An 11,274-nucleotide genomic window follows, 5' to 3' on the forward strand; every position below is an offset into this window, starting at 1 on the left:
TCTATTTTACTTGCAGTGTTGGTAACCTGTTTGCTTTTTTTGTCTTTTTTATTATTATTATTATTATTATTATTATTAGCCTATTATTAGTAGTAGTATTAGTAGTAGTAGTAGTAGTAGTATTATTTTATTTATTTATATTTTCTATACATATATTAGCCTATGTCTAACTTAAACATTCATCAGTAGTCCAAGAAAAGACAGAGCCATTGATGTTAAGACTTTCACTTCAATCTGTTTTATCTCTGTAACTGTTCTACCTCTTGACCCACGGTATGCCTGTTGTTGTTTATGTTTACCTACACTCTAGTAAACACACCTTGAGCCATATACTGTTTATGACACATACACCATTCATGATAATAATTCCATTGCCTATGTGCCTTGTTACTACTGATTACTGAACCTACCTCAGTTTATATTGTCGAGGTGTTTTTTTGTGGTGGAATCTACATCTAATAAAATAAAGAAAATACGATAAATACAGCCAATTGGAGACATTGTTTGGTGTTATGTAAAACAATGTTAGACCCAGGAGGATCACCGCTATCCGATGCCCCCCTCCCCTCTCTCCCTCTCTTCAGTCTTCAGTCCATGAAAAGTACTGGTTAATGGTTATGAGCTAAATCGACTCTGACATACTGACAGTGAATTAACTAAAGAGAAGAGGGCGAGAGAGAGAGAGAGGAAGAAAAATAGGAGGCAGCATAGGGGAGTAGGTATAGGGGGGGAGGGAAGGGAAGGGAAGAGTCTGACATTCTGCGTCACTTGTCATGTAGGCGGGGCTTGTGAATAAAAAATGTGCTTTTCTTTCCCTGGTCCCCGAACCACCGACCAATCACAAGATGTAAGAGAGAGGCCACACTGCTCCAGCCTCCTCCTCTCGTATGACTACATTTGATGGAACTATGCGCCTGCTATGCCTGGGAGAGCCGGCAGAGCGCATGAGCTCTGGGTCTGCATTGTATGAACACATCTGCAGACAACTCCGTTGGTTCGAACTCATGAAATAGCCTCTGGACATTTCTCTTTCATAATCTGACACGACGAGGGTGGGGAGAAGAACCTTTATTATTATTTATCAGTCTTTGAAAAGGCTTATTGAGAGTACTTGTCTGCAAAGCATAAGGTATTATTACGAGATATTATTAAATAAATACATGAAATTGAATTATGAGTTTAACATGATAGTGATTTTGTACAATTGTCTTAAAGCGAATGAAAGTGAGTGAAAATACCGGTATTCAATGCAATGTTTCATTGTGGGTGAAGGCCCGAAAAATATATTTGATATGTCATAGAAACAAAACACTAAAACAGATTTTAAGTTATGCAATTCTAATTTGAACGCATCTCTATGTAAAGTTTAATTGGACCTGTCACCTGGTGCAAAGTTATGCAATAGTCCACTCCCCATTGGCCATTGCATACAGGTTTGACTGCATGTGCTTGGGGATTTGTACTGATTGTTCCACATGGTCTTAGACATCAAAGAGTGGCTCAGTCTGCCCTCTCGTGGTCATTTGTCAGAATAACAGGCAAATTCAGAATGACAATGCTAATCAAAGAATGTTGTGTAGCCAGTACAGTATTGTCCGAACTGGAATAAAGTGTGGCATGTCATCAATAATGGTTGGAGTTAGTCCAGGGATGCTGATCATTGGTCCATTCCAATGTCACCGTGTGAAATGGAGCATTATCAAATATACTTTTACATAAGGATCCATCATCCACTGCAGACCATGACAGTCTCAGGAGATGCAGTACAGTACGTCAGGCTCTACGGCATCTCCTGAGACTGGACGAAGAGATAATCACTGTCCTGACTCTTAATCACACTCATCAGTTCATCAGATAGTCCACCCACCCATCCAAATTTTCACCCAGCCCCTCTCTCTTTCCCTCTCTATCTCTGTCAAATACTGATAGAGCACATTTTGTATTCAGTATATGAATCCCTCCAAAGATGTGGTCGAGTGTATTATTATGTAAGGGTATTTCCAGCCAAAAGTAGAATACAAAAAAACAAAAAAGATCTGACAAGCACTCACTTAATTACAGTCTTAGATTTATTGTTTTTTAGGCAGAAGTCCAGCAGACACACAAAGGTTTGGGCCTGGCTCCTTCCTCAGCGTGTCGCCATAACCTCCCTCCACCCTGACCAACTGACTGCAGCTGTCTGTTTTCTGCATGGGTCTAGTGTTACTGCTGAGGACAGGCTGGCTGTGTAAAGCTGGGCTTTGCCTCTGAAAGCCTCAGTCTGTCAGGCTGAGTCAGCAAGCAGACAAATCTGACAGGCCCACACAGTCCACTGCTGCTGCTGCTGCTGCTGCTGCTGCTGCTGTCACCCGGCAGGAAAGAGCAGAACAAGGCAAACGTGACCGCAGACACCCAAAATAGATGTCAGGGTGAAATAATGGATGGATGATGAAGGAGACAGACAGACAGACAGACAGACAGACAGACAGAGACAGACAGACAGACAGACAGACAGACTGACTGACTGACTGACTGACTGACTGACTGACTGACTGACTGACTGACTGACTGACTGACTGACTGACTGACTTACTGACTGACTGATTTGAATGACAGACATACACATTTACAAAATAGTTCTCTTCTTTTGCTATAATTTGTTTTTATTATAGCAAAAGATTTTTAGGACAGCAGATGTTTGGGTCTGGATGTGTTAATGACATTATGTCTATAATCTCATGTGACATGTGGATAAAGGAAGGATTGAAGCTGTGTGACAACCTCTCTGGGAGTCAACAGAATTTCTTCTCTGAAGTAGACAGATGAGGAATGCACTTTATTCACTTATGATGTTGACAAAATGTCCACGCTATGTGTCTTAAGTAGAGGGCGAGGAACAAAATCATATCTGGCCTATTAAGAATAGCTGCTTTAAAAGGAATAAATTCCACACCAATGCGATACAACCTCTAACTACTGAATACAACGCTATTAAGGAATGAGGATGGTGTTGGAGTGATCCTTTTCCAAGCTATCGGACAAATAAAAAAAATTCACAGCCAGGGAAACAAATTAGGGGTTGTTGACCAAAATGAGTTGAGTGATATGCTTTAATGTGTAGGCCAAGCTTGACTGTACAAAGCACATTCTTTGGCAGGTCCTGAACCCAGCACAAATCCACGTGGACTCAATTATTGGAACGGGAAATCAGGGGAAGTACTGTAACTGTCCAGGTCTTTGCTACCCAGTAGAATTCCCAGTGTAGATTTAAGTCTCAGAGTGTACAAATGTAACAAAATGGACCCATGATGGTAGACTGATACTGTGATACATTGAGGATTTTACTGTGTAGATATCTCACACTGAAGGCTGGTTCCAGTCACAGGGTTGTAACTACGTTATGTTTGTGCCTCTTTGTGCTTGACAACCGGTTGGTGAATCAAGTCAGTCTATGATTTTCACAGATTTAAAAAATAACGATACACAGTAAAATCCTCAGTGTTCATTTAACTCTCATAGAGTATTGGGTAAATGCTTTGGGGACATGTGTACTGGCACACTAAATACAACTTTCCTTTAAAGATAATTTAGATATATAAAAAAAAAAACGGGACAGTGTAGAGAAACTGGAAATTGATACAGGACAGAGAGGAGAAAATACATCTCAACACATGGTCCAGGTGATACAGGTCTCCAGTTGGAATCTTTTTTTTCTTAATGTTTTATCCCACAATTTTGTAGCTGACTGACCTCATGCTCCCTTCTATGCATGAGGAGTCCAAGCTGCTTCTTTTCACCTGACAGGGGAGAGTTTCCCCGGCCAGACGTAGCGTGTGGAAGGATTAGGAACACGTTATTTCGACCAGTTCCTTTCCCTCCATCAGGCACCCCAGCTAGCCAGGAAGAGGTAGTTTAGAGACCAGGATTACGGCATGTTTTTGTGAGGGTACCTACCCTAGGGGACACAGGGACAACATGCAAACTCCACACAGAAAGGCCCTTTCGACAACCCCGCCTCGGGTATGGGCACTGATGACACGGAGGCGGGAGCACGCCCACAGCGCCCACGGCGTCCTCAGCGGGAATCGAACTAAGGACCTTCTAGCTGTGAGGCGACAGCACTGCCGACTGTGCCACCGTGACCCCCTCCAGTTGGAATCTAACCAGGGCCATTGTGATTAGCCTATACAGGTTGACGCACTACCCGGTCATCTAGTCACTAGATTAGATTCTAGTGTGTTCCACCAATACTTTTTATAGTGGAATCATTTTGCATCACTCAACATTAAGTAATATTTGTTTTCTTAATTGTTTTATTCGTATAGTGGGCAGTTATATTAATGATAATTGTGAGATGGAGCCCACTGGATCCATGTTGGCTGTGATTTAAATTAGGTCTGGCTCAAAACCAGCACAAGTCCTCCACTTTTCAAGGAGAACAAGAACTATACTATGTCACAGTATATATGCTACAATCTAATTAGCTCAAAATTAAAGGCAGAGTATAAGTTATTAGAATAGTCTGCCGACGGTCTCACGTATGTTTGCTCCATACATGCTTTTTGCGGTGCATGGGGTGGTTCATCATGTGGCAATCATGTGACGGCAGCTTTTTTCCCCTCCTATATGCAATAAATAAATTCCAGACCAACTAGACTAGGACAAACTATTTTTGGACCATTATATAGACCTATACGTTGTTGAGGCCATTGGTGACAAATGTTCACAACACATTTTTGATTCTCTAAAATGTTCTAAAATCCTAATCCTTAATTCTGGCCTGTTCAGAGTATTCCACATTACTGGTTATTAACTATGGTTGCCAAACGTCCTTTGAAATAAGGGAAACTAAAAGACATGTCCCTTATTGAAATTATATAAGAGACAGTGAGACAGACTTTGTTCCTTATTTTGGAGAATCAATCAATGACACACATCTCAGTTCAAACAGCTCATATACATAATACTATAATACAGGTTGCAATATAATATACAAAAAGTGAGATTTCTTCTGGGCATGAGGGCATCCCTTATTTTTCTTAGAAATAAGGCATGCTCTAGTAAGAAAATAATATTTCTGGCAGTGAAAGACTTGACTCTAGTCATACAGACACCTTTTGATTGACAATAATTATGTATGTGACATTAGTTGGTAAGAATCATGTGCCTTTATGTAGCATAGACCACACTGACTGCATCTAACTTACATAAGGAATGCCTGCTCTTTCTGTAAAACACACTGAATGACTGACTGACTGACTGACTGACTGACTGACTGACTGACCGACCGACTGACCGACCGTCCAGGGAAGTCCAGGCGAAAGCTACCATTGGTTATTGTTTTCCACTAATAAAATCTATTTTAATCATGAAGGGCAGTTCTAGCTCACCTACTTAGAAACCAAAAAAAAAGAATGAGCACCCTTTAGCCATAATTTATGTCTGCTCATCCTTGCCATGACACTTACAGTAGACCATACAGTAGCTAAACCACAGACACCATAGTAAATTATGACCTTTTACTAAATATAGGCTATCTCTGAGAAGTGTACATGGAGAAATATATCAAATTGTATGTAATGTTATGATTAAAGTGCTTTACATTCCTGAAACTTGAATAAAACCACCGTGAATATAATTGAGTGTCACACAGCTCCACTCCTGACAAGCAGGTAATGTCTGTTTCAATACAAACAAACAGCTATATTCAAGGCACTGTGACGCAAACAGAATATATACACATCTTGAAGTCTCATGTTGTTATCAGCCGCGTGGATTCCGACAGTGCAGCCAAGTTTGAAGGCCTGTCTAAGAATGTGCAGTATGAGGTCAATGAAAGGAGTGTCCCTGTGTGTGTGTGTGTGTGTGTGTGTGTGTGTGTGTGTGTGTGTGTGTGTGTGTGTGTGTGTGTGTGTGTGTGTGTGTGTGTGTGTGTGTGTGTGTGTGTGTGTGTGTGTGTGTGTGTGTGTGTGTGTGTGTTTGTGTGTGTGTGCGTGTGTGCGCGTATGCGCGTGTGTGTGTGTCTTCCAGATCTTCCAGGTTTCAAGGGCCATGTGATTCTGGGTTTCCTCTGGGAAAATGGAACAGGGATTATACGCTGAGTTTCATGGAATGAACGCCTCATTAACAAACATTGACAGTACTGAGCTCTCACATTCTTATCTTTACGAGGATCAAATTCTTCCCAAATCACCCTTACAGCAGGTTAACTGCAGCCGATTGATTTATTTTGCTGTGCACAATCAGACCTCATTGTATGTGTGCCTCTATTTATTTTTTTCTTTTCAGCTGGCATAACTCAAAGGACAGGAACCTGATAATGGTTTCCAATGCAGGAGGTATCTTGGTGTGTAGAAGTGCACCTGATGTAGACAAGACATTGTAAACAGGATGCTGAAAAGGTCCTATGAAATGTAGACATATTGAATTGAATTGAATTGAATTGAATTGAATTGAATTGAATTGAATTGAATTGAATTGAATTGAATTGAATTGAATTGAATTGAATGTCACTCAAATTGGTCTACGTATATCCACATATATCCTTGTTTAACTGCATGAACCTTAAAATAGCAGATCTATAAGCTCACAATGTGTGGCAACGGGACATTGTAGGCAAAGATATTTTGTGTAGAGGGAACGTAGGATACGTATCCCTGGGGGACCACAGTAATAAAGTATATGGGAGTCTGCAAAGCGCAGCATGGACTCATATTGGTCTCATTACTGCAGCAAGACTATAGAGCATCACTCACAATTGAAATGATCACAGGTGGGTGCGCCGGTGAGGAGTTGTCCTAATTAGCTTTGACTGCCTTTTATTTAATTGTATTTTAGTCACAGACTTTCCCTGTCTTGTCTAGGTGTTTTCTATTTCTGTTATGTTCTTGTTCTAGTTGTTATGGTTCTATGTTCATGTCTTCTCCAGGTGTTTCTCATGTGTACTGTATCAGCCCTCTTGTGTATATTAGTCTTACTCTTTAGTCTTACTTTACTTACTTACAATACAACAGGAAAAAGCCCTGGATGGAGTCTACACAAGAATGCTACGAATGGCACTACGTGTCACATGGACGGACCACATCAGAAATGTGGACCTCTCCGGGGACCTAGCACGGGTCACGGACAAAGTCAGAGAGAGAAGGATGAGGCTGGCAGGGCACTGCGTCAGGCACCAGAAGTAAATTGATCCTATATGGGAGCCAACCCAGGGCAAAGCCAGGAGGGGAAAGAAGCGTACCACCTATGTAGACGTGCTGTGGCGCGACAGCTTGGCTGACAACACTGCAGAGCTCAAGAACCTGATGTTGAATAGGAAATTGTGGAGGGCAGCGATCCTGGAATCCCGAGTTGGTGTTGGCCAGACCTCACTCTCGCAGCAACTAGTTTGTATTTGTGATTTCTGTTCTGTGCTGTTCTGTTCACCTATTTATTAAAACACGTACCAACTATACTCACTACATCCTAGCTGTCCTGCTTGTGGGTCCTCACTACACCAGTATGTGACAATTTTGTTTAGTTTGTCATGTCTATATAATTTGTTGGAAAAACACTTGAATTACACAAAAATCTGGATCAAATAGTGAACAGTACTGGGGTGATATCACAAGTTGGTCACAGAGACTAAAGGCCTATTCATAGTCTGGATTTTCGGTGATGAGGTGATCACCGCTGCGGTGGTGAGCTGACCACCGGAGCTGAAATAACGTTGAGCGGTGGTGAGTAAAAACAGAGAGAAGGGCTGGAGCGGTGGCGGTGGTTTGCTGATCATCAAAAATCGTTTCTATCTTCTTATTTTTGATTGCTGAGAAACACTTAAAATATATAGTAGGCCTAGTATGAGTCTTCAAAAAGTCTTCAAACGTATTACAAAGTGATCTTAATAATTGCCTTATAGACTACTGTAGCAGGAGAACAAGTTACAAGACACACCATTAAAGACATTAAAGACAGCCCAATGCAAATGACGGTAGACTGAATGTTGCACAAAAGCAGTCTACAAAGAATGTTTTTTTATGCATTATTTAATGTGCTTCAATCAATATTCTAGCTAAAACTGATTTAAAAATATATATTCAAACAAAATGCTTCACCATGTACAGGCTAATACCCATCTGGGTACTCCACCCCAGAACTTGAGTAAAATGATACTGCTCCTGGTCAAATATTACTCAACAAGTGAAAGTGGCCCAGTCATATTTGTATTTGAGTTAAAGTACTGGAGTACTTGCTTTTAAAAGTACATTCTTAAAAAAAAGGCTATTCAACATGTCTTATAATATGAAACAAATTGCATGTAAATGATCTTATAATGGCAATAAACTTGTAACATCTGTGCCCATGGAGTCACATTGGTTTTCATGCATTTTGTTTGCTATGCACCATTTTCATGTATTTTATTATTTTCTACCAATCCGCTGCGCTATGAGTTTTTCCTGATTATCTGCTGGACTATATGCTACAAGAAGCCAGTGAGATGCATGTGTTGCCATAGCAACAGTCAGTGATTGAGAAGCCCCGCCCACAGCTCACCTGGCTGATGGAGTGATGGGCAATCAGAATGTTTGGGCCACCTGGAGAGATTGACTCTGTCAGTCCAGAGTGGAGGTGCAGAGAGACAGACAGGCTGCCGTGAGCAAGAGGAATATTTCCCAAGTCTTGCCATTCTTTCCTTTTTGGATCATTCCCTTAATATTGGATTATACCAATTTGAGACCCAGTAGCCATGGGGTCCTATTCCACCTCTACCCTGCCACCAGGTACGCAAACATAAATAAACATAAATACGTCGGATACGTCGTTTCTGCGCCGTTTGAGGGCTTCTGTTTGTTACAGTTATTCTGAATGTGTGAACTATAAGTACCTATAAATACCGCTGCGAATTCTCCTGTGCCGCGGAAGCCGTTAAGTATTTTTAATCTTTGTTTGACCGATTTGGTCGCTTTGATTCTTCTCTTCCTTCCTTATTTATTGACACCTCATTGTACCGCCTATCTGGCTAGCTAGTGGCTATAGCTATGACAGAGCAGATCAGAGGCAGGAACGTAGGGACGCACAAGCCAACCGCACAGCTGGAGGCGGTACAATTGGATGTCAATAAACAAGGCAGGAAAAGAAGAATCAAAGCGACCAAATCGGTCAAACAAAGATTAAAAATACTTAACGGCTTCCGCGGCACAGGAGAATAAGCAGCGGTATTTATAGGTACTTATAGTTCACACATTCAGAATAACTGAAACGAACAAAAGCCCTCAAACAGCGCAGAAACCACGTTACCGAAGGTATTTATGTCTGCGTTCCAACATTTCCATATGAAAACACATCACCGCACAGTGACCCTACGGGTCAGCCCCGTTCGGTTCGGATTAGGCTGACCCAGGGGGTTCCGAGAGGGGCTACTCTACAGACTGGTTTGGATTTGCTTTATTTTTTGGACAGTTAGTTTAGTTTTGGACACATTGAGTTTAGTTTGGACAGTGCTAGGACACTTGGACTTCACACCCCTACCTTTTGAGAGTTTGATTTTATTTTGATTTGGTTAAGTAAACATTTTGTGATCGAGAACTTGATTTTTCTTTTGATTTAATAAATCACCGTTAAGCTTATTTACTGATTTCTGTAGTGATTTTTATTATGAACTGACCCACCACCTCCCTCATTTTTGCTATAATAGGTTTATTTAATTGTTATTATTGTAACCGTTTTAAACTAGTTAAAGAAAATAAATATAGTGGAGTTAAAAGTACAATATTTGTCTCTGAAATGTAACAAGTAGCTTACTCAAGTAAAGTACAGATACTCAAAACATTTACAGTACTCAAGTAAATGTCCTTTGTTACTGTCTCTACAGTCTACACACTACATAAAACCCCATCTAAGATCAAATCCCATCAAAACAGTTTTATCTCTACCTCGATTACCGTTTCAATTTTACATGCTAATAAAAATATAATTTCCATCATGATGAAATTTTTAAATGTACAATGCAGTTGTTTACTGTCTGATATGGAGCAGACAATTTATCTTTTTCCTCTGCTGCCAGGAATTGATTATTTCCGTTTTGAGATGTTTTTTGACTTCGTGCCAGAACTAAATGCTGTGTCATTTCACTGCTCATGGCCAAAAGAAAAGAAACAAAACAGACTTAAAGAGAGATATTATCTCATATGTCTGTATCTACTCTGAATCCACTTTACAAGTTGAAAATACTCTATTTATGGGAATCGGATCGCAAATGTAAAATTGCAATAACGCACAAGATTACTTTAATAATTAGCATTCCATAACTATATTTGCTATAATATACCACAAATAATATGAATTGTGCTGATTAAATAAACCTTCTCCCATCTAATAATCCTGGTACTAGAAAATGTAGACAATTACTGCCCAAAAGCTATTGATTGTAATATTGTCTTGTGTTGTATATTTAGAATCATTTCCACACAAATGCAATGTCATTCTTAAGAGAACAAAATGACGGACATAAAACATTGTATCAAAGATAAACACTGGATTAGATAGCTACCCGATACCTGCTGGTGCAGGAGTCAGTGCTGTTTCCCCACACCATAATGCTGCCATGCATTTATGGGATATTGATCTACAGCACTTGGCCCAACATGGCTAATGCACTGCTAGTTTCACTCCAGGGTCCAAACATCACTTAGTGCTGACTATCGCACACAACAACACACGATTGGTGATTTGTTAAAAAATGAACAGCAATGTATTTCAACGGTTGTATCCCCAATTTCATTTTCTCATATCCTCTATTAGTAATAGATAAGGGATAACTTAAGCACCTACTGTGTGTCACAGTACACTCCGTGTATGGAATTTCACATTTGTCTATATTATGAATTCTTCAATAAGCAGTCCTTTGAGCTACATATCCTTTTCATTAGCTGGAATTTGTACAATCATGATCCCCATGGCCTTTTTAGATAACTGTCCCTATGACCTTCCCTCTAGCGCCACTCTTTTAGACATTTAGTCTTGTTATTGTTTTTACATGTAAACATTGCATAATCCTGGCCTCTGGTCAGTGTGAAATGGGTTATATTGTGCCTTGTGGCTTTCTTGGAATTGTGCCCCAAACAGGTGACCCGGTTGGCTCTCACTATAAGGTAATATATGCTGTTAACACTTAACCCTCAGGAAGTTCACTAGTGTATCTCCCACTGGTTGATCAGTCATCCCTCCCTCCCTAACAGGCGGTCACTTCTGAAATTTGGTTCCTCCTTATTCAAAGCCATCTATAACATTCCATGGCAAATTCAATTACAGCTCCCA

The sequence above is a fragment of the Protomyctophum parallelum genome (assembly GCF_964188405.1).
Source record: "Protomyctophum parallelum genome assembly, chromosome: 20".
Taxonomy (NCBI): domain Eukaryota; kingdom Metazoa; phylum Chordata; class Actinopteri; order Myctophiformes; family Myctophidae; genus Protomyctophum; species Protomyctophum parallelum.